Raw genomic sequence first — 20003 nt, 5'->3', positions numbered from 1 at the left:
TGATGAAGATAGTCTGCAAAGACTGGTCCACAGATGTAAATATAAGCAAAAGAATTTAATATGAGAATCATGTAAAATAGAAGTTGATGGCATCAGTATTGAACAAGTAATGTAAATAAAATACCCGGAAATTACACTGTCTAGCTATGAAGACCTGGACAAAGAAGTGAGAGATCAAGTACAAAAAGCAAATAGACTGAAAGAATGCCTTAATAAAAATAAGAAGAATAAGAATTTATAAAGCCAGTGTAAGACCAATAACGACATCCGACATAACCACAACGCAAAGGCTACTGGAAACGGCAGATATGAGAGTACTGAAAAGAATTACAGGAAATACGCTAAGAGATCGAAAGAGAAGTGAAGACATAAGAAGAAAATGTAACGTACAGTGTATAAATGAATGGACACAAAATAGAAAAAAAGAATGGAATAACCACATAAGCAGAATGGAGGAGACCCGTGTCGTCAAAATAGCAAGAGATAAGTCACCAATCGGCAGAAGAAGTATCTGACGACTGCTCAAAAGATGGAGTGACAACCTTCCATAGAGGTATTAATCCGTCAATGAATAAGCAGAATTGCTTATTAAGAGGAAAGAAAAGAAGAAGGTACGAAATTATTTAAATAACGTTTTTCCAGGTAGCTGGATAGCTAGAAGGGATCTATCGAATGGCTACCAAGATATCAAGATATTGTTTGTATTTTCAATAAGGCATTTCCTTTAATTAGAATTAAGTAATTAAGTTATTACAATAACCCTGGACTACTAAAGCTATCTGCATATCAGCCAAGAATATGCGTTCACTACTGTACATCAAGAAATTTACTACTAACGTCTTTGTCACTGAATATATCACCAAGTACAGAGGAACCTATCTAAAACTTATCAAAACAGCTAAAAAAATGTAGTATTAAAATCGTCTGGGAAGCTCCCAAAATGTTGCAAAAGAAACTTGGTTCATAATAAAGGATCTTTAAAATAAAACTCATACAGCTCCAACATCCTCTCTTTCAAACCCCAAACATCTAAATGAATACTTCGTTAATGTGAGTAAAAATATAACATCAACTATTTTTCAACAACAAGATCCTATTTCCTATCTCCCCAATTCAAAAAACGTATCCAATTAATTCTTTATAAGACCAGCTGACAAAACTGAACTGATCCAAACAATTAATAGTATCAAAAGCAAATTTTCTTAAATCTCCCAAAAAATAAGTTGGAAGTCCTGGTTTCACTAATTAATAATTTCTTTGAAAAAGATATGTTTCCAGAGTGTATAAAGATAGCCATTATTATTCCTCTTCATAAGGCTGGTAAAAAATCGAATGTCTGCAACTATAGACCTATTGCTTTACTACCGGTCCTATCCAAAATTATTGAGATACTTATAAAAGACCGACTTATGTGCTTTTCTTTTAAAAACAACATTTTATCACAAAGTCAGTTCGGCTTTTTATCTAATAAATGTACCAGTGATGCTACATTTGATGTACTACATGAGGTCTATTAGGCACTAAACAATAATCTTTACATTGCCACTGTTTTTGTGACTATGCCAAAGCTTTTTATTGTGTACTAACTTAAAAATCGATTAAAATTTTTTTCTTTTTGCTGATGATACCGATATTGTAACTCTTTATGTAACTATAACTTCTGATCTACTTGAAATAAAAACCTGATCCGACTCTAATTTACTCTCTTTTAACGTGGATTAAGACATTAGCATTATCCTATAAAGGAGCTCTTCAACCCTTGCTTCTTAATAACAGCCAGATCAGTATCGTTGATTCTGTAAAATTTCTTCTTGGTATTTTTATAGACATTAACCTTAAATGATCTCTTCATATTGATTTGTTAAGTAAAAAACTAGCCTCAGTCTGTTATGCAATAAGATCTGTTTCGAAGGAAATCAATTGAGCATCTTCCAAAATAATATATTTTTCTTTGTTCGAGTCTCATCTTTGATATGGTCTTTCTTTTTGGAAATCTAGTACAGCTGCCCAATCTGATGTTATGTATAAATTACAAAAAAGGAGCAATACGGTATCTTTTTGGCCTCAGTAGAATAAAACATTGCAGAAGCTACTTCAAAAATGACGGGATTTTAACTCTTTCCTTTTTATATATTCTAGGAACTGTTTGCTTAATCCATAAACACCTACATGTTTCTTCAGCAAGACCTAATCATGACTACACACCAGACATTGATGTGTATTTACCGATCGCGTCCACTGAGTCAGTAAAGAAAACTATATATATATATTTAGTTCGTAAGGTTTCATTATGCAAATTAGCAATTTATTTAAATTTTGCAATGGATTGTAAATTTTATTATTTTTTATTTTGTGATTCTGACGATTTATGTAATTTTAGTAAATTTTAAAATGTTATTGTTATTTTTTTTTTACTTTTTGTAAGCTTTGTCTATAAAATTGTATAATTTTCAGTGACAATAAGGCATATTTGTATTCTAGGTCGTCAGATTTGACTCCGTTACACTTTTTTATGGGGATATTTAAAGAGCAAAGTGTATTAAAAACAACCAAATAATGTAGAAGAGTTGAAGGAATGTATCAGAACGAAAATTGTACAAATAACTCCTGAAGTTGTCGAAAACATTAAGAAATAATTTACTGCCGTTATTCTCATTGCATTAATTTCAACATTTGTTAAAATTTGATTGTATTTTACTAAAAATTTGTAATAAGGTAATTCTATTAATAAGCCAACAGTTTTGGGTAACCCCGTAGAAATAAATATTCAAATTATTGCATTTTTGCAAAGGCGATTAGAAGACCTTTCAAATGAGGTATCCCGTGAACTCGGTTTGTATTTACAAAAATCGTAGATTACAGCCAACACTGATACATAATGTCCAACACATATAAAAGCAATTGATGGCCATTCAAAAATTAAAATTGACGTATTTCAAATTTTTTTTTTAAAAGTCGTCTGTTTCTGAAATAATGAATTTATTCCATAGCTTTGCAACATACTGTATATCCATAGAACGTTCCCTATTAGGCATTGTAACATGCCGGGTCTAGAACAGTAGATCTATTTCGTGTAGCTTTCAACATACAAATTGCTATAATGATCTTCAATTTTATCAATAACCTAAAGGTGGTGCGAGCAGAAGAATTATTTTACATCAATTCAAAAATACAAATAAATTTTTTGCCTAACAACAAAACTCGTTAAACTGATGCAGAAACCGTACACATCAATAATAATTAGGAACGCTTATTTTCACAATTATTGTGTGTCCTTGAATAGATCGAATATTTTATGATAACGTTGATGGTTTAAATTTCAAATTATTCATAACATTATAATTCTACTATTTAAAATATTAAACTTGTTAGATGTTAAAATTATTTATTTATTTACATTTAAAATATGTGTTTACGATTGAAATCTTTAACATTATTTTATGGACAAACAAACAAAAACTCTTACGCCGGCTCCACACATGGGGGAGAACGTTGGCCCCAATAGCGTTCGTCCAATGTGCGTACCGACATAGTATAAGTGGTTAAACTGTGGTACCGATAAAACTGTGTTGGTGCCAACGTTTTTATGACTTGCTCCAACGTTGGGAGTTGTACGTGGACTGTCGGTTTATGCATACACATCAAAGGGATTGGCGCCAATACTGGTGATGCCAACCACACATTGGCGCTACAGCAGTGTTCCAATCGGCGTATAATTATGCCATTTGCACATAATTTAGTTGTTGGTGCGTAATTTTTGCATCCTGCAGAAAATTAGTTACCCACTTTTATACAATCTAGCAAAGCAAAAGAAAATAAACCAATGACAAGCCACAGTTTATAAAAATAGTCCTCGTCTCCTTTTTTCTTTTAAAACACTTGTGCTGCCATTTTACACACCATTCTTCTTAGAAAATAAAAATTACTTTATCGAAGAAAATTTCCATTCCATGACGGCATTAAAAAACAAATTTACAACATGTTAAAATAGATCTTCGGCCACCTGATCCACTTCCTTTGAGTTGTTTAGGATGAACACTCCGATGCACGTCGGTAATCTATCAGAACGGATTAATGCTCAAAAGGCTATTTCTTAGATGAAAAAAATAATATACATATTTGTTTTTTTCAGTCAGACACCCAAAAAATGTACTTATCTACGTATCTTACAAAAGTATATGCTTTTAATTTTGAAATATATATCATTTTGTCCTAATAGACCGCCGTCGTGTGGTCATGTAACTTTTAAAATATGTATCGGCTGTGGATTAGTCATGTTTGATGCAGAATATAGCCAAAATAAAAGGTTAAGAAATTTGGGAATTGAGTTAATAAAAGAATAAATGGGATTCAAAGCCTCGACGTCAGGTTTACACTCATATATTCAGTCTGACGTTTCCATATACGGCATCTCCAAAGATCTAGTAGCTTTAAGTTACGCTGTAGACAAAATGACGTAAAATTCGCCTTTTTGTAGCAAACTATAATCATTTGCACTCATTATCACGACAGTAGCAGACGCTGCAATTTCGATGTCGGACATGTTGACGTTGGCCCTAGAGGGAACAGACTGATATCGCCCCAATACTTAACCCAATGTGTGGATGCTTCACTGAACGTGGGAACACAGTTAACCCAACGTTGGCTCCAATGTTGGCGCCAACGTTGGATCCCATGTGTAAAGCCGGCATTACGCCGGCTCCACACATAGGGGCTAACGTTGGCCCCAACAGCGTTCGTCCAATGTCTGTACCGATAAAACTGTATTGGGGCCAATGTAGGCGCCAACGTTTTTATGGCTTGCTCCAACGTTGGGAGTTTTCCGTGGACTGTCGGTTTTTGCGTACACACCAAAGGGATTGGCGCCAATATTGGTGTTGCCGTTGATGCCGGCCACACATTGGCGCTACAGCAGTGTTCCAATCGGCGTATAATTATGCTATTTGCGCATAATTCAGTTGTTGGCTCGTAATATTCGCATCCTGTATAAAATTAGGAACCTAATTTTGCACAATCTATCAAAGCAAAAGAAAATAAACCAATGACAAGCCACAGTTTATAAAAGAGTCCTCGTGTTCTGTTTTCTTTTAAAACACTTGTGCTGCCATTTTACACTGTATTCTTTTTAGAAAATAAAAATTACTTTATCGAAGAAAATTTCCATTCCATGACGGCATTAAAAATCAAATTTACAACATGTAAAAATCGATCTTCGACCACCTCAGTCACCTCCGTTGAGTTGTTTAGAATTAACACTCCGATACTTGTCGGTGGTCTATCAGAACTGGGTTTATGCTTAAAAGGCTATTTCTTACATAAATAAATAATATACATATCTGGTTTTTTCAGTACTTTTCATGCACAAAAAATGTACTTATCTAAATATTTTACAAAAGTATATGCTTTTAATTTTGAAATATAGATCATTTTGTCCTAATAGACCACCGTCGTATGGTCATGTAACTTTTAAAATATGTACTTCTATATATCGACTGTGGAAAAAAGTCACGTTTGATGCAGAATATAGCCAAAATAGAAGGCTAAAACATTTGGGAATTAAGTTAATGAAAGAATAAATGGAATTCAGAGCCTCGAAGTCAGGTTTACACTTATATATTCAGTCTGCAGTTGCCAAATATGGCATCTCTAAAGATCTAGTAGCTTTAAGTAACGCTGTAGACAAAATGACCTAAAATTCGCTTTTTTTGTAGCAAAATATAATCATATGCACTCATTATCACGACAGTCGCAGCCGCTGCAATTTCCATGTCGAACATGTTAACGTTGGCTCTAGAGGGTACAGACTGATGTTGTTCCAATACTCAACCCAATGTGTGGATGCCTCAACGAACGTGGGAACACAGTTGACCCAACGGTGGCTACAACGTTTTGCTCCAACGTTGGATCCCATGTGTGGAGCGGCCATAGATGCATCAAATATCAAATTTAGTTTTGCTTCTTTTTTAAACACCTCTTTTTTTACCAAATGTAGCTTTGTACTTCTGTAATTTCTGCCTTAAATATTTAGGACCTCCCGTCTAAGTTCTAACGTTTATCAAATTTCATGCGTTTCTGTCACTTCACTCACAGAATACACCACCTTCACTCTCTCATATTTTCCAAAGCCTCCCATTTGATCTTCTGCCGGCAGTTTATTACCCATGCCTTTGAGGTGTTTTTCCGAACATTTTATTGTTATACAACTTGAATTGTTGTATCTAGATCACCATATCCCATTTTTTTAATCAGTTCATATATCTTTTTTAAGATATTTCTTTTAAAGACAATTTTTTATCTTTTTTTGGCTTTTGGGAGCTGTGCCCATTTAGCCAGCAATATTTCTTCCACGAAGACTATTACGAATCTAATCGAACAATCAGGGATAGGGAAGGGAAAAAACTTTTCACACCCAGGTGTCGTTCAGGGTAGCTAACCACAGACTTAGTAGACCACGGGATAAGGGGTATTATTACCAAAATACAAAATTCTCGTAAGAAAGCTGCATTCTTCACCTTTGAAACATTTTCTGATTTTTGTCGATAGGACACTCTGATCAAAAGACACCGAATTTTTACCGTCAAATTGATACAAATTTTATTTAAAATTGATTTTGTGCTCGTAGCCGCGTTTGCTTCAAGCAACATTTTTGAAAGAACGGCTTATTTTACAATCACAATTGTCTCAGCTACATTTTTTATTTAAAATATTTTTTTCTACGACGCACAGATTCTTGGTAAATCAATTTTTTTCGTTTTTGCCCCTACGAGGATGGCTGATTTTGAGGGAAGCTGGGGGTAGAAATAGTAAACTTTTTTGCATATTTTTTAGGGTACCAAAAATAAACATTCTCAGAAAAATTCAGTTTTTTCGTATGATTTTTAGAGAATCAGTTGCATTCTCTGACGACTGAAGTATAAATTAATTAATTTATTATTTATTACTATTTATTATTAATTATTTATTAATTTATTATAATAAATAAATGCATTTATTTATAACAAAACTGAAGCATCTCTGGCATTTGGTATTGCGTTTTTTAGATGGCTCTATTCGTTTACGTCGGATTAAAACTGCTTTGAAAACTGCTTTATTGGAAGCCGAGAAAACACATTTTTTTACGTATACCAATTTTGATATTTGAAATTCAATTTTCTTCAACCTAAGTTTTTTATTATTATGATGCAATGGAATTATTTACGGCAGTCCTATGTTCAGCAGTGGACTCAAAACGGCTTATGATAATGATGAAATTCTCTAACAATTTTCTTTTCTCTTGGGCCACAAATAAATGATTGTTAACAGGTTTGTTGAATGAGCATACGAGGTAGGTGTGATTATTTAATATTTGTTTGTCTATATATGTATATTGCTTATTGTTTATTGTAATTTATTTGTATATGTATTTTGGTTTTGAGCTTTCCTTGTCCCTCAAAAAATAATTAAGTGGCACCCTTTTTGGCATATAATTTTTTATAACTTCTTTTCTGTCGTTTTTGGCAAATTATTTATTTTTCTTTGTATTGTTTATCTAATATTTCTGATTTAGCTCTAGTAGCTACCATCTCCCCAATTTTTCCTATTTTCAATTTTCTTTTGTTTCTGTGCTCGTAAGAATGGTCCAAAGAACGACGTCCACATCTCTCGCGATTCTGAGCAATGTGACCGAGTTAATTTTGTATGTCTCAAACACTCTCTTCATTTTTTGTGACACACATAAATGGTGCCATCCCAACGTGGGACATGACATCTGTTCCATTTCTTCCCAACCACGGCCATTGTAATGTTACAAAGGTAATCATACATTATAAATTAAACCATGCTCAGTGGTATATATAGATTGCGGTAGTGTTAAAATATGTAATCTGAGAGTAGACAACATGACAACATGACAACATCACCGTCGATCACATTGACTGGAATTTTGCACTATAAGGTTTCAAAATGTATTTTGATGCTGGGTTCATTAAGGGTCAGGGTTCACGTATTTAAATTTAATATGGCACCAAATCTCTGTACTTCCTAATAAAATCATTGCTCCAATTTGCTATACGATCGTCAAAAATATTCAAACTTCTGTATTCACTAAATAAAGCGGTTTTGATTTTTAAATGGAATTTTGTCGTAACTTTCATAAAAGGTAGAAGAAAGAGTTTTCCATATATTATATGAGCGATTGGTCGAAATATTTGAGAGCTATAGGAGAAATTATAGTGTCGGATCCTCCAGAAACTATCAAAACTTTGAGTCGTCTCTTTAGGTGGTAATAAAATAAGGTAGACAGAAACAGTTTTTTTATTTTTTTTTTTATTTATACAGAAGGTGGATGTTCTTCTAGTGGTATTCATCAAGCGAATCTGATTCTTGTTCAAATTCAAAATTACCAATATCATTTTTATTGTATCATATTTTATTGCTTATGATTAGACTTCGGCAAATATGCATATTGCATATTTTGCATATTGTGCATATTTTATGCAAATATTTCATATTTTGGCATATTTGTATAAAAGTTTGCATAAAGTGCATAAAAGTTCAGATTTTTATACTGTATTTGAAAATTTTTAAACATACCAATTTATTTCAATTCTTGTATAAAATTTTGTAGTCATTTTAATCAAGAAATGATCTAAGTACGTAATCTCTACAGGTACAAAACATTTACAATTTCAAAGAAGATCAATTTAAGTAGCCCTCAACATTCTTAGAAAGTCTCGGTCACTGAGGCATTCAGTTATTGGATAATCGCTAAGGGTTCGCTCATTTGCATTTTATGATCTAATCCCCAAATCTATCTACAATTTATTGTATCTTAACAGCAGGTAAACGGCTAATAGCTTTCTTCCTAATTTAGAGATTTTCCAAAATCTCCCAGTTTATTGAATTAGGTACCTAAACATTTCTAATTTGATGCTCAGATTTGTAAATCATTTTTGTTTTGATATTCAAAGCGTAAACACTCGTTGTGCGTAACAAAAAGGAAGATTGTGATTTTATAATCCCTAAAACAACCAGTGCTTCAACTTGGATTAAACCTTATAAAGAGCTGTCTATGGATATGGGAAAAATCTACTGTTCAGTCTGTGGCAAAATTGTAAGTATCTAATATTTTCTATTAAATATCTAATATTTCATACATACAGGGTGTTTCCAAATGACACTTACAACGTTTGACTGTAGATACTTCTCGAAAAATTGAACAAAACGATATAGTTAATGAGGGGTCAAACTTATTTACTTTTCGAGATACAGGGTGTTAAAATTAAAAAAAAATTAAATTCTTTTAGTTAATAACAACAATAACTTTAAAACCAATAAACGTATTTACTTGAAATTTAGTACTCGTAGGTTGTTTTTAAATGAAAAATAGCTTCCTTTAGTGAGAAAAAATTGTCCATGGTACAATACAATGGTGTGTATTTAGAAACATTTTTCACCTTTACTTTTTTTTATGAAGTCAGCTATTCTAAAACACAATTATTTTTATTGTAATTGAATTAACAAAAAAAAAACTTTTGTTGAATTTTAAAATAAGTTATATGATGTACTAATGGTTAGTAACAAAAACTAATTTGTGGATTAATACTGCATTTAAAACACTTAGCGAGTGTTTTTTTTCCAAACCAGTTATTTGATTAACCAAAAACACCTTGTATATTTTTATATTTTAAAGGTTGGGTTAAAATAAAGGTTTTTATTTTTATTTATAGATAGCATGTGAGAAGAAATTTCAGATAGACCAACATGTGAGAACTGCTTCACACATTGCAAAAAAAGGAAAAATAGGAGGAAAACATCAAACTTCAATGGCTAAATGTTTCCAATCTACTTCAAAAAAATTAGATGAGCAAGAAACTTTTAATGAAGACTTGTGTCGCGCATTAGTGTCTGCAAACATACCGCTTTCAAAATTAGCAAATGTAAATTTTAGTTCGTTTCTAAAAAAATATTGCAAACTTAATGTTCCAAGTGATCGGTCTCTAAGAAGAAATAATGTGAACGGGCTATACTCGTCGGTGTTAATTAATATTAAGGAAGAAATTGCAGATAATTATTTTTACATATCTGTAGACGAAACCACTGATTCCTCAGGAAAGTATATTGCTCATTTATTAATTGGTGTTCTTAAAGAAGATACCTTACCAAAATCTCATCTTATTTCATGCCAGCAACTTGAGAAAACAAATGCTTTAACAATTTCGCGTTTTATACAAGAAACATTAGCAACTTTTTTTCTTCCGACAACTATTCCTTCTAATAAATTACTGCTTATTTTATCGGATGCTGCTCCTTATATGGTGAAAGCAGGACAAAATTTAAAAATATTTTTCCCAGATTTAATACATGTTACTTGTGTAGCGCATGGATTAAACAGAGTTGCAGAGGAAATACGAAAAAAGTTTCCTCTTGTAAATACCATGATATCCAGTGTCAAAAAAGTATTTCTTAAATCTCCTATAAGAATTCAACTTTATAAAGAAATGCTACCTAACATTCCTCTTCCACCACAACCTATTTTAACGCGATGGGGAACATGGTTAGAAGCAGCTAATTTTTATGCAGATCATTTTGTTAAAATAAAGAACATAATTGATACGTTAACAGATGAAAGTTCCCAATCTCTTTTGGATTCTAAACAAACTTTTCAGAGTAACTTGCTTCAACAAGAACTTTCATTTATAAAATCAAATTTTAGTTTTGTTCAAAAAACAATTACTCAGTTAGAATCACCAAAACTGTCATTGTTCGAAAGTACAGCATTAATAAAAGAATTTGCGTCATGTTGTCGGAACGTTAGAGGTAATATTGGAAAAGATATTTTAAAAAAATTTGAAGCTACTATGGAAAAAAATAAAGGTTACCATATTCTTTCTGAAGTAGTCAGTGTTCTAGCTGGAAATATTTCGGAAACAATTAATTTAGAACCAAATGTTTTGGTTAGTTTGAAAAATGCTCCCGTTACATCAGTTGATGTTGAACGAAGTTTTTCCATATATAAATATATGTACTCAGACAGAAGCCACAAGTTTTTGTTAGAAAATTTTGAACACCACTTGGTTATTTATTGTTACCATAATTCTAAATAAGTTTATTCATACTTAAAAATGATGTAGTTACTTAAAATAAATGTAAATCTTAATGAATAGTAGGAAATATTTAGTTATGTACACTTTTTTTTTTAAATAAAATTGTTACTATTTTACGATTTTTTTATTTATTTGTATGCATATTTTGTAAAATATTTGCATATTTTCGGGTAAACACGTGCATATTTATGCGCATATTTTCTACATTTTTATTTGCATATTTGCCGAAGTCTACTTATGATAGTAGTAACTGTCATAGGTTGGTGATTTCTAGTTGACATGGTTTGGACATCACCCAAAACAGAGGAATAATTTTGTTAATTTCGGAGATTTTTTTATCTGTTTAGTCTATGCTGAAAATTTCTTGGGAACTACGTCCTTGAGGAATATTTCTTTAGCAATTATTTTGCTGATTATTCTCATGAGAAATAAAATTTTGTTGACTAGAAAAATGAAAATTTGGTCAGTTATGCGGAAAAGGGGCCTCACAAAAGGTTGCTATTAATTTGTAGATTTGTGGTTATGTGAAAGTAAGCTTGAATGATACGTTTTGTTTGTCATTGAGAACTTTTTGTAGTGTTTGTTTTTCAAGAAGTTTATGTATTGTTGCTGACTCTTATGTTAATGTTATGTTAATTGTAAGCTCTGCAAAATGTCTTTAGAGCAATGTTTTTTAAATAAAGGATTTTGAAAATCTCTGTTGCAGGGTTATTGTTTTAAATGCTAAACCAATCGTTTAAATTAGTGGAGATTCTATGATTATATTAATCATACGATTCATTATGTTTTTAAACAGTTGTTGATACTAGAATATCTTCAGAAAGTCTATCTCCGTTTTTTGTTAATAAGGCTGGACGGATATCTGTATAATTTGTTTTATTAGAATACTTTGTTTAAAAAGTTTCTCGGTCTTCTTTAATACGAGATACAATGTATGCATTAAGATTAAATTCTTGGGGGTAACTAAGGTCTTGATTACCTAGGAAAGCAATTAGATTATCTACTGCCTTAATAAAGGTAAAAAGATTATCTCCAGTTGAAAATTCTGGTAGAGTGAAACAAAGGCTAGCAATATCGTTATTTGTCGTTTGCATTTTGGAATTTAATTTAGATATGCGGATTTTTCTAAATTGGTAGTTTGCGTTTTACTGCTTATTTTCAAATCGAGACTATCAAACAATAAACTTAAATTGTGCTCATAAAATAATATAAATATAAATTTAAATATATTGTAAAATATTGTTAAAATATTTATGACATGTAAATACAACTAAAACAATATTTTAAAAATGTAAAAATAAATTAAAATCTTTGAATAATACCCATAAAATTTATGAAAAGATAGGAAAAAAACTTACAAAAGGATCATCGAGATTGATTTCCAGTATATCATTTTTCTTCCACTGGTTCTTTTGGATTTCGTCAAACAACTCAGTTGATCAATTATGAAATTTTGCCAAGAAAAATGACTTCGTCACCTATATTCGTGGAAATCCCCTCAAGGTAGACACGGTAGAAGAGTACGGAACCAAATAGATTACATCTTAATAAATCACCGATTTCGAAACAATATTAAAGATAAAAAACTTATCCCAGCGCTGTTATAAAAGCAAATCATAATCTACTCTTCTCGAAAATACAAATTAAATTAAAGAAATTAACTAAGCTAATTAAGCCTAGTTACTTCGCCTGTGGTGACAAATGGGTGGATCGAGTAGCTCAGGAGTTACCACTGCCGGTCCTAAGCCCGGGTAAAGGAGGAAGGTCGGGCAGTGGGCTGACAACCCCTTCCGGAAAAACACACTGTTACGAATACAAGACGGAACTTTCGGAAATGACTCAGCTACAAAACATGGACTATATATTTGGAAACTGGAATTTGAGGACACTAAATAAACCAGGAGCTCAAACCGCACTTCTGTAAGAACTAAAAAGATATAAGGTCATGATTACTGCTCTTCTACAATTCTATATAATGTGAAGGAACAAAGAAGCAAATAATGTGAAGTTGTATTTGTGGTGGATAATGCTTTTAAGTAAAAAATTATAGACTTCCAGGCAGTCAGTGAAAGGATATGCAAGTTAAGAATTTGCACCCACTGCTTCAACCTAACAATGATAAACACTCACTGCCCAACAGAAGAACAAGAACAACATACAAAGGAAAGCTTCTACCAACCGCTGGAGATAGTATATGACAATGCGCCCAAAAATGACATCAAAATTATAATGGGTAAATATAATTATAATGGAATGCTAAAATAGGCAAGGAGCCGTAGTTCTATGGCACAAGGAAAAAACCCACTGCACAATGAATTAAGCAAGAATGGGAAGCTTTTTATAAATTTTGCCACCAGAAACATGGTTATAGGTTCCACATGCTTCCCACATAAAGACATACACAAAATGACATGGATTTCACCAGATGGAACCACAACCAATCAAATCGACCATGTGATGCTAGACAAAAGGGAAGCCAGTAGTATCTCAGATGTAAGAACACGACGAGGAGCATACTGTGGATCAGACCATCTTTTACTTCAAACCAAATTTAGATGCAGAGTTAACAAATAAAGAAACGAAAGACAACGAAAAACAAACAAACTGAATCTGGAAAAACTGAAGATTGAGGAATGCAAAGAGAAGTTCGAAGAAAAAGTCTCAAATGAGTTAAAAACGCTAGAACTGCACTTCATAGAGGGCAAATGGAATAATATCAAAACAGCAGTACTGACAGAGGCAACCTCTACTCTGGGAAACAAGAAAAAGGCTAGAAGAGAAGCATGGTTCGATAACGAGTACACACAAGCAATAAAGGAAAGAAATGAAGCACACAAAATGTATATAACAAGTAGAACACGGGAAAGACCAACATCATTTGAAGTCGCAAGACGGAAAGCAGAAAAGAGCCTATGAATATGGACAAATAGAAAAAATGGAAGAAAATTTCAAAAACAACGAAATTAGAGGGGCTCACAAATACCTAAAAAAGATAAAAAGTAGGTATAAACTTCAAACAAGTCTGTGTAAAGATGAAAGTGAGCAAATAATCAGTGACCAACAGAAAGTCACAGAAACCTGGAAGCATCATTTTCAGACCCTACTTGATACAAACAAGTAGACATGGAAAATGAAATTGGTACGAACTACGTAGAGGAGAATGAAGTAGAGAATGAAGTAGAAGCTCCAACCATTGAGGAAGTTCTCGAAGCTATTAATGCCTAAAAAAAACAATAAAGCCCCGGGAGTTGACGAAATACCAGCAAAATTGTATAAGGTTGGTGGCGACCACCTAGCAAGTCACATCCGACAGAAAATATCCGACGACTGGAAGAAAAGTACAGTATGCCCGATCTATAAAAAAGGGACAAACCTCAGTGCAAAAACTATCGTGAAATTTCTCTACTATGTACAGCATATAAAGTTCTCACGTATATTATGAACCAGCGGCTCCAACCACTAGCAGAAAATATTATTGAAGAGTATAAGATCAGTCAAACAGATCTTGAATAAATCATGTGAACATGATATTGATATTCACAACGTGTTTGTACACTTTAAACAGGCATACGACTCAGTCAAAAGTAACAAACTCTACAATACATTGGCTGAATTGGCAATACCACACAAGCTAATTAGATTCATTAAAGCCACAATGGATAAAATTCAGGCATGTGTACGAATACAAAACCACCTGACAGACTTTTTCAAAATTTCGCAGGGACTAAAGCAGGGAGATGGGCTGACCAACCGAACGGTTCAACGGGCCACTTATGCCGATGATAATAATATACAGGAAACATACGCAGAGTTAAAAACGCAAACCAAAAGAAATTAACACAGAAAAAAAAACAAAAAAAATACAGACGAGAAGAAATATAGTCCCAAAAAACATTATACATGAAGATGACATTGAAAAGGTTGAAAAGTTCACATACATCGGAGTTAAAATATATGTCGACAGATCAGAAGATGGAGAAATACGGAAGAGAATAACGCGGGCAAATAGACTTTATTTTGCACTCTCCGATATATTTCGGTCTAAAAAGGTCCACCGAAATACAAAGATGAGAATCTTTAAAACCTTAATTTGACCAATAGCATGCTATGGCAGTGAAGCATGGGTCCTGAAAGAAACATCCAAAAACAAAGAGTCCATGTATGGAGAAGATCAGCCACAGACAAGCAAAGGTGGAGGCAAAAAAATAAAGGAGATTAAGGCTCAATTTGGGCTGTAGTCCCGTAGAAAAAGAAGAACTAAGCCTAGTAAGATATATTTTGAACCACTTAGAAACTCCCAAACATGTGCGCACATATCACAGCGGATAAATAGAAAAACACACAAAATAACCAATATACCAAACAAAAACAGAACCATCAACGAATGTTGGTTCGACATACAAAACTCAATTTTAGAGGGAGTACGATAGCCTTTGAATTCACTTCAAATATTGGCAAAAAATTAGTGGATGACACAGGAAATCCTAGAGCTGATGGAAGTTCGACAGGAACAAAAAATAGAAATATTCACAAATACAGCGAAAACAACAAACTCATAAAAAGAAAAATAAGGCACGCCAAAGAATCTTGGCTCAAGAATTTATGTACAGATATAGAAGACCAAAAAAAAAATGACAGTTTTAACCTCCACAAGAAACTTAAATATACCTTCGAATTGGGAAACTGAAAAATGCTCACGTACTCAAAAACGCAGACGGAAACATTTGTGATCACGATCAAGAGGTCAAAGAATGGGAGAGGTACATCAGTGTCCTTTTTAGCGATGCTTCTCGAGAAAATCATACACATACACATACTGCCTGTGTCAATGAAGTCCCCCAGTATACTGAAATCAGAAGTCAGAAAAGCGATACAGCAAGAAAAAAATAATAAAGCACCTGGACCAGATCAGATCCCTGCTGAGTTACTTAAACTTTTGGACGAGGAAAACATTACCATCTTAACTACGTTCTTTAACAAAATTTATAACGAAGAAATAATACCAGATGATACCAGAAATAATACCAGTCATTATTTATAACATTACCAAAGAAAAGCAGGCTAACCAAATGCAGTGATTTTAGACTGATCAGTTTGATGAGCCACACACTTAAGATACTTTTACGAATTATACAAAACCGAGTATTCCTTCTGTGCGAAAGTAGAATACGTAATAATCAGTTTTGATTTAGAAATAGTCTAGGAACTAGGGAAGCACTATTTTGTATGAGCGTTCTCTTACAAAAAGCTGTGAGTTCCGGAAGAACGTTTATGTTTGTTTCATCGACTTCGAGAAGGCATTCGACTGAGTAAAACACGATACACTTTTTAATTGCCTGCGGGCAGCAGAACTTGACCACTATGATATAAGACTGCTAAAATCCTTATGTTACAATCAAGTAGTCTCTATCCAAATTGGAGATAGTCGTACTGAAAAAATATCCATCAAACGTGGAGTACGAGAGGATTGTGTTTTGTCACTCAGTGTTTTTAATATGTACTCTGAAGAAATCTTTGAGGAGGCTTAGGATGATAGACAAGAAGGAGTAAGACTATGCGGAGAAGTAATCAACAACATCAGATACGCTGACGATACAGCCGTTCTTGCAGAAAATTTACAAGATCTCCAAACATTAGTAAATCTAGTTATTGAAGTTGGCGTCTAGAATGGCGGTTGAAAAGATTAATATAGATCAAGGTTTGCTTTCACTTAATGGAGAGAAGATAGAACGCGTAAACCAATACCTCGGCAGCTGGTTAAATGTAAATTGTGACTCTGATGAAAAAATAATAACCAGAATCGAAACATCAAATAAGGCTTTTATGACCTGGAAACCAGTTTTATGTAACAGAAACATACAAAATATGTATCGACATATTCGCAAGAAGGTCATTAAATGTTATGTGTGGTCGATCTTATTATATGGTTGTGAGGCATGGACATTAAAAACTACAATATTTAACAAATAAGAACCATTAGAATTGTGGTGCTATCGACTGATCCTGGAAATATCATGGGTTTGCACACTTCCAATGAAGATATTCCTAAAATAATAAATTCTTGCTTGCTTGCTTGCTTGCTCCCAAACATCATAAAGAGAAGAAATACAGAATACTTCGGTCATATATTTGGAGGACCCAAAGACAATTTACTTCGCCTTATAATACAAGGAAAAGTGGAAGGAAAGAGATAGATTGGTCGAAAGCAACTTTGCTGCGTAATATCCTCGTCGGTCCACGCTTACACATATGTGTACAAATTAATCAAAATTCATATTTTTCATTATATATTTCTTAATTTAAATTTGCCGCCACATATCGTTCCTTCAAGCACATGTCTACTTGTTTATGTAAGAAATACTTTAAATTGATACCAGTACCTGGAAATTAGTTGAACTGCAAAGTTTGTGTTTTGGGGACGTTTAGAAAATAGATACTTCACGAGGTAAATCTTATTAAATTTCTTGTAAAGTTAGTCATCGAAAAAAAATTACTCTGGTTATATCGTTTTCTAACGATTAATTGACAAGATAGATTGTATGGTTTTATTTAAATTTTACTTTCTGCAAAGTTATCAGTCATCAAAAAAATTTGTTCACAAATGTGTACATTAGGTTTTAATACCATATTTGAAAATATATTCTGAAATTTCATTCGAAATAAATCTACCTTTTTTTTTTAATATTTAGACGCTGTAGACTCTTTTTTGTATTACTTATTCTAGAATAAACACTATTTAGCGAAAAATGTTTCTTTTTATCACCTCTAATACAATAACGAGTAAAATGTACGCATGTTAATATAGTGTTGTATGAACGAAACGGTCACATATGTGTAGGTACATATGTTTTTTATATTTAAAAAAAAAACTTGGTAAAAGTTGTTTCGATAACATATTTGGAAGTCATTCAGATCAGAAATTAATAAAATAACTCTTTGATTAATTTTGCATAAGCTCGGGTCTGACGAGGATATTAGACAATTGTACCACAGTAGAAAAATTATTTCGTGCAGCAGCCGATAGAGAACGGTTTCAGAAAATTGTAAACATGATGATAACCAACGTCTGAAAACGGACACAGCACCTAAAGAAGAAGATACAGATTTAAATTTAAACATTTATATTTGAACTCAATAGCATTATTTGAAGGTTGGAAATGGTTTGAAATATGCTAGAATGACTATCTACATTTATTGATGTTTTGGTTTAGCAACTATCTAGTTTTTATAAGGGCAAAAAGGGGTGGAGTAAAAATGTACTTTTGCCAATTCTTTTATATAATGGCGATAACATAGTTAACGATAAGATTCTGAAACAATTTTTTTGTTGCATTTCTATATTTATTATCGTCTGTAAAAGTATAAGAGATAACTGACCCAATTGAAGCTGGCAATGAGATAAGCCAGGAATATTCCTTGACTCCTCAGGGTCCTTGGAATCAGGTCCAACCTGATCATGGATGAAATAACAAAAAAATTAGAAACTAAAAAAGGATACCAAATGAAAAAAACTTAATATAATCTGAAATGCAGACGACGCTGTATTACTCTCAAAGTAAAGACAATTAACATGGTTATAACAGCAACTTTACTAAGATGAAAATTAAAGCTAGAACGTTAGATAATAGAAAAAGTGATTGTGAGCCCGATTTCTATTTTTCTTCTTTTAATATATCATTATAGTTTATTTTTATGAACGAGAGAGTAATTAGCATAATTTTAACTGGTAGCTCCGACCACTCCATGGGCGTGCTCAAGATTAATTGAACAATTACTTTGAATAATTGTAAAAAATAAATGAATTATTTCAGTGTTATAAAGTGTTATGTGTATGTAAACAAAAAGTGACCTCTTTTATCACACACTATATTAGAACTGACTGGCCTACATTAAAAAGGGTTTTAAAAAATTCACATTTTTTTTAATTTTTAAAAATTACAAAAGAGAAAAAGAGTTTTTAAAACCGTCTAAGGTATGTTAAATAGATGAATAAAAATATTAATATAAAACTTACAGCTACTTGTTACAAATCCAAATCAGATTCAGAAGATGAACTTTCAGAACCAAGATTTATAATAACTGGCTCGATCATTTTATCAGTAATATTGTCCAGCTTCCACATTTTTTCCTCTTCTTTAATAGTGTGATTTACTGCCTTTTCCCAGTTTTCAGGTTTTACATTATTTACGGCCTCCAAAAACAACTGTTTAACATCATGAATTTTAAAAGTGGTATTTTTTCTTGAAACTTCACTCTTTATCTGTGCCCATACCAGTTCAATCGGGTTTAATTCACAATGATATGGTGGGGATCTAAGTACTGTCATTCCACGATTTTTGGCAATTTCATCAATTTCGTATTTTTTAAATTTTTCTTTATGAAGGGCACACAACGAATAAAGTTCCTTTCTTATAGATCCGGGATGGTACGTAATATTTTTTGAACTCAGTTAATTCTGCAAGTCTTTTTTTAACCACTTGGTTGTGGGCAGTCCTTCTATAAGTCTGGAGTGATAACTTGCATTATCCATTACTATTACACAGTTCTTAGGAAGAAGATCTATCATTTGTTCGAACCATTCTTGAAAGACATTAGCGTTCATGTCTTCATGGTAGTCACCGGTACGAGTTGGTTCAAAAGTTAATAAACCACCTTCAACAAAACCGTCTGAACTGCCAATGTGTACTATTATCAGCCTGCGTCCCTTTCCTGATGGTGGGTTTAAACCAGTAGATAAGTTATTTACAAAAGCGTGCCTTTGACTTGTAACAGTTTCAACCTGCCAAAATTTATTTGGTGTATGACCCTCGTTGATCCATGTTTCATCAAGATAAAATATTTTTCTTTTTTGGTTTCTCATTTCCTTTATGGTTCTTAGAAAATGTCTTCTCCATATGGCAATATCGCTTCTTTCTAATA

This window comes from Diabrotica undecimpunctata, chromosome 2 (genome assembly GCF_040954645.1).
Source record: "Diabrotica undecimpunctata isolate CICGRU chromosome 2, icDiaUnde3, whole genome shotgun sequence".
NCBI classification, from domain to species: domain Eukaryota; kingdom Metazoa; phylum Arthropoda; class Insecta; order Coleoptera; family Chrysomelidae; genus Diabrotica; species Diabrotica undecimpunctata.
The sequence above is the reverse complement of the archived record's forward strand: the minus strand, read 5'-3'. Positions refer to the sequence as shown.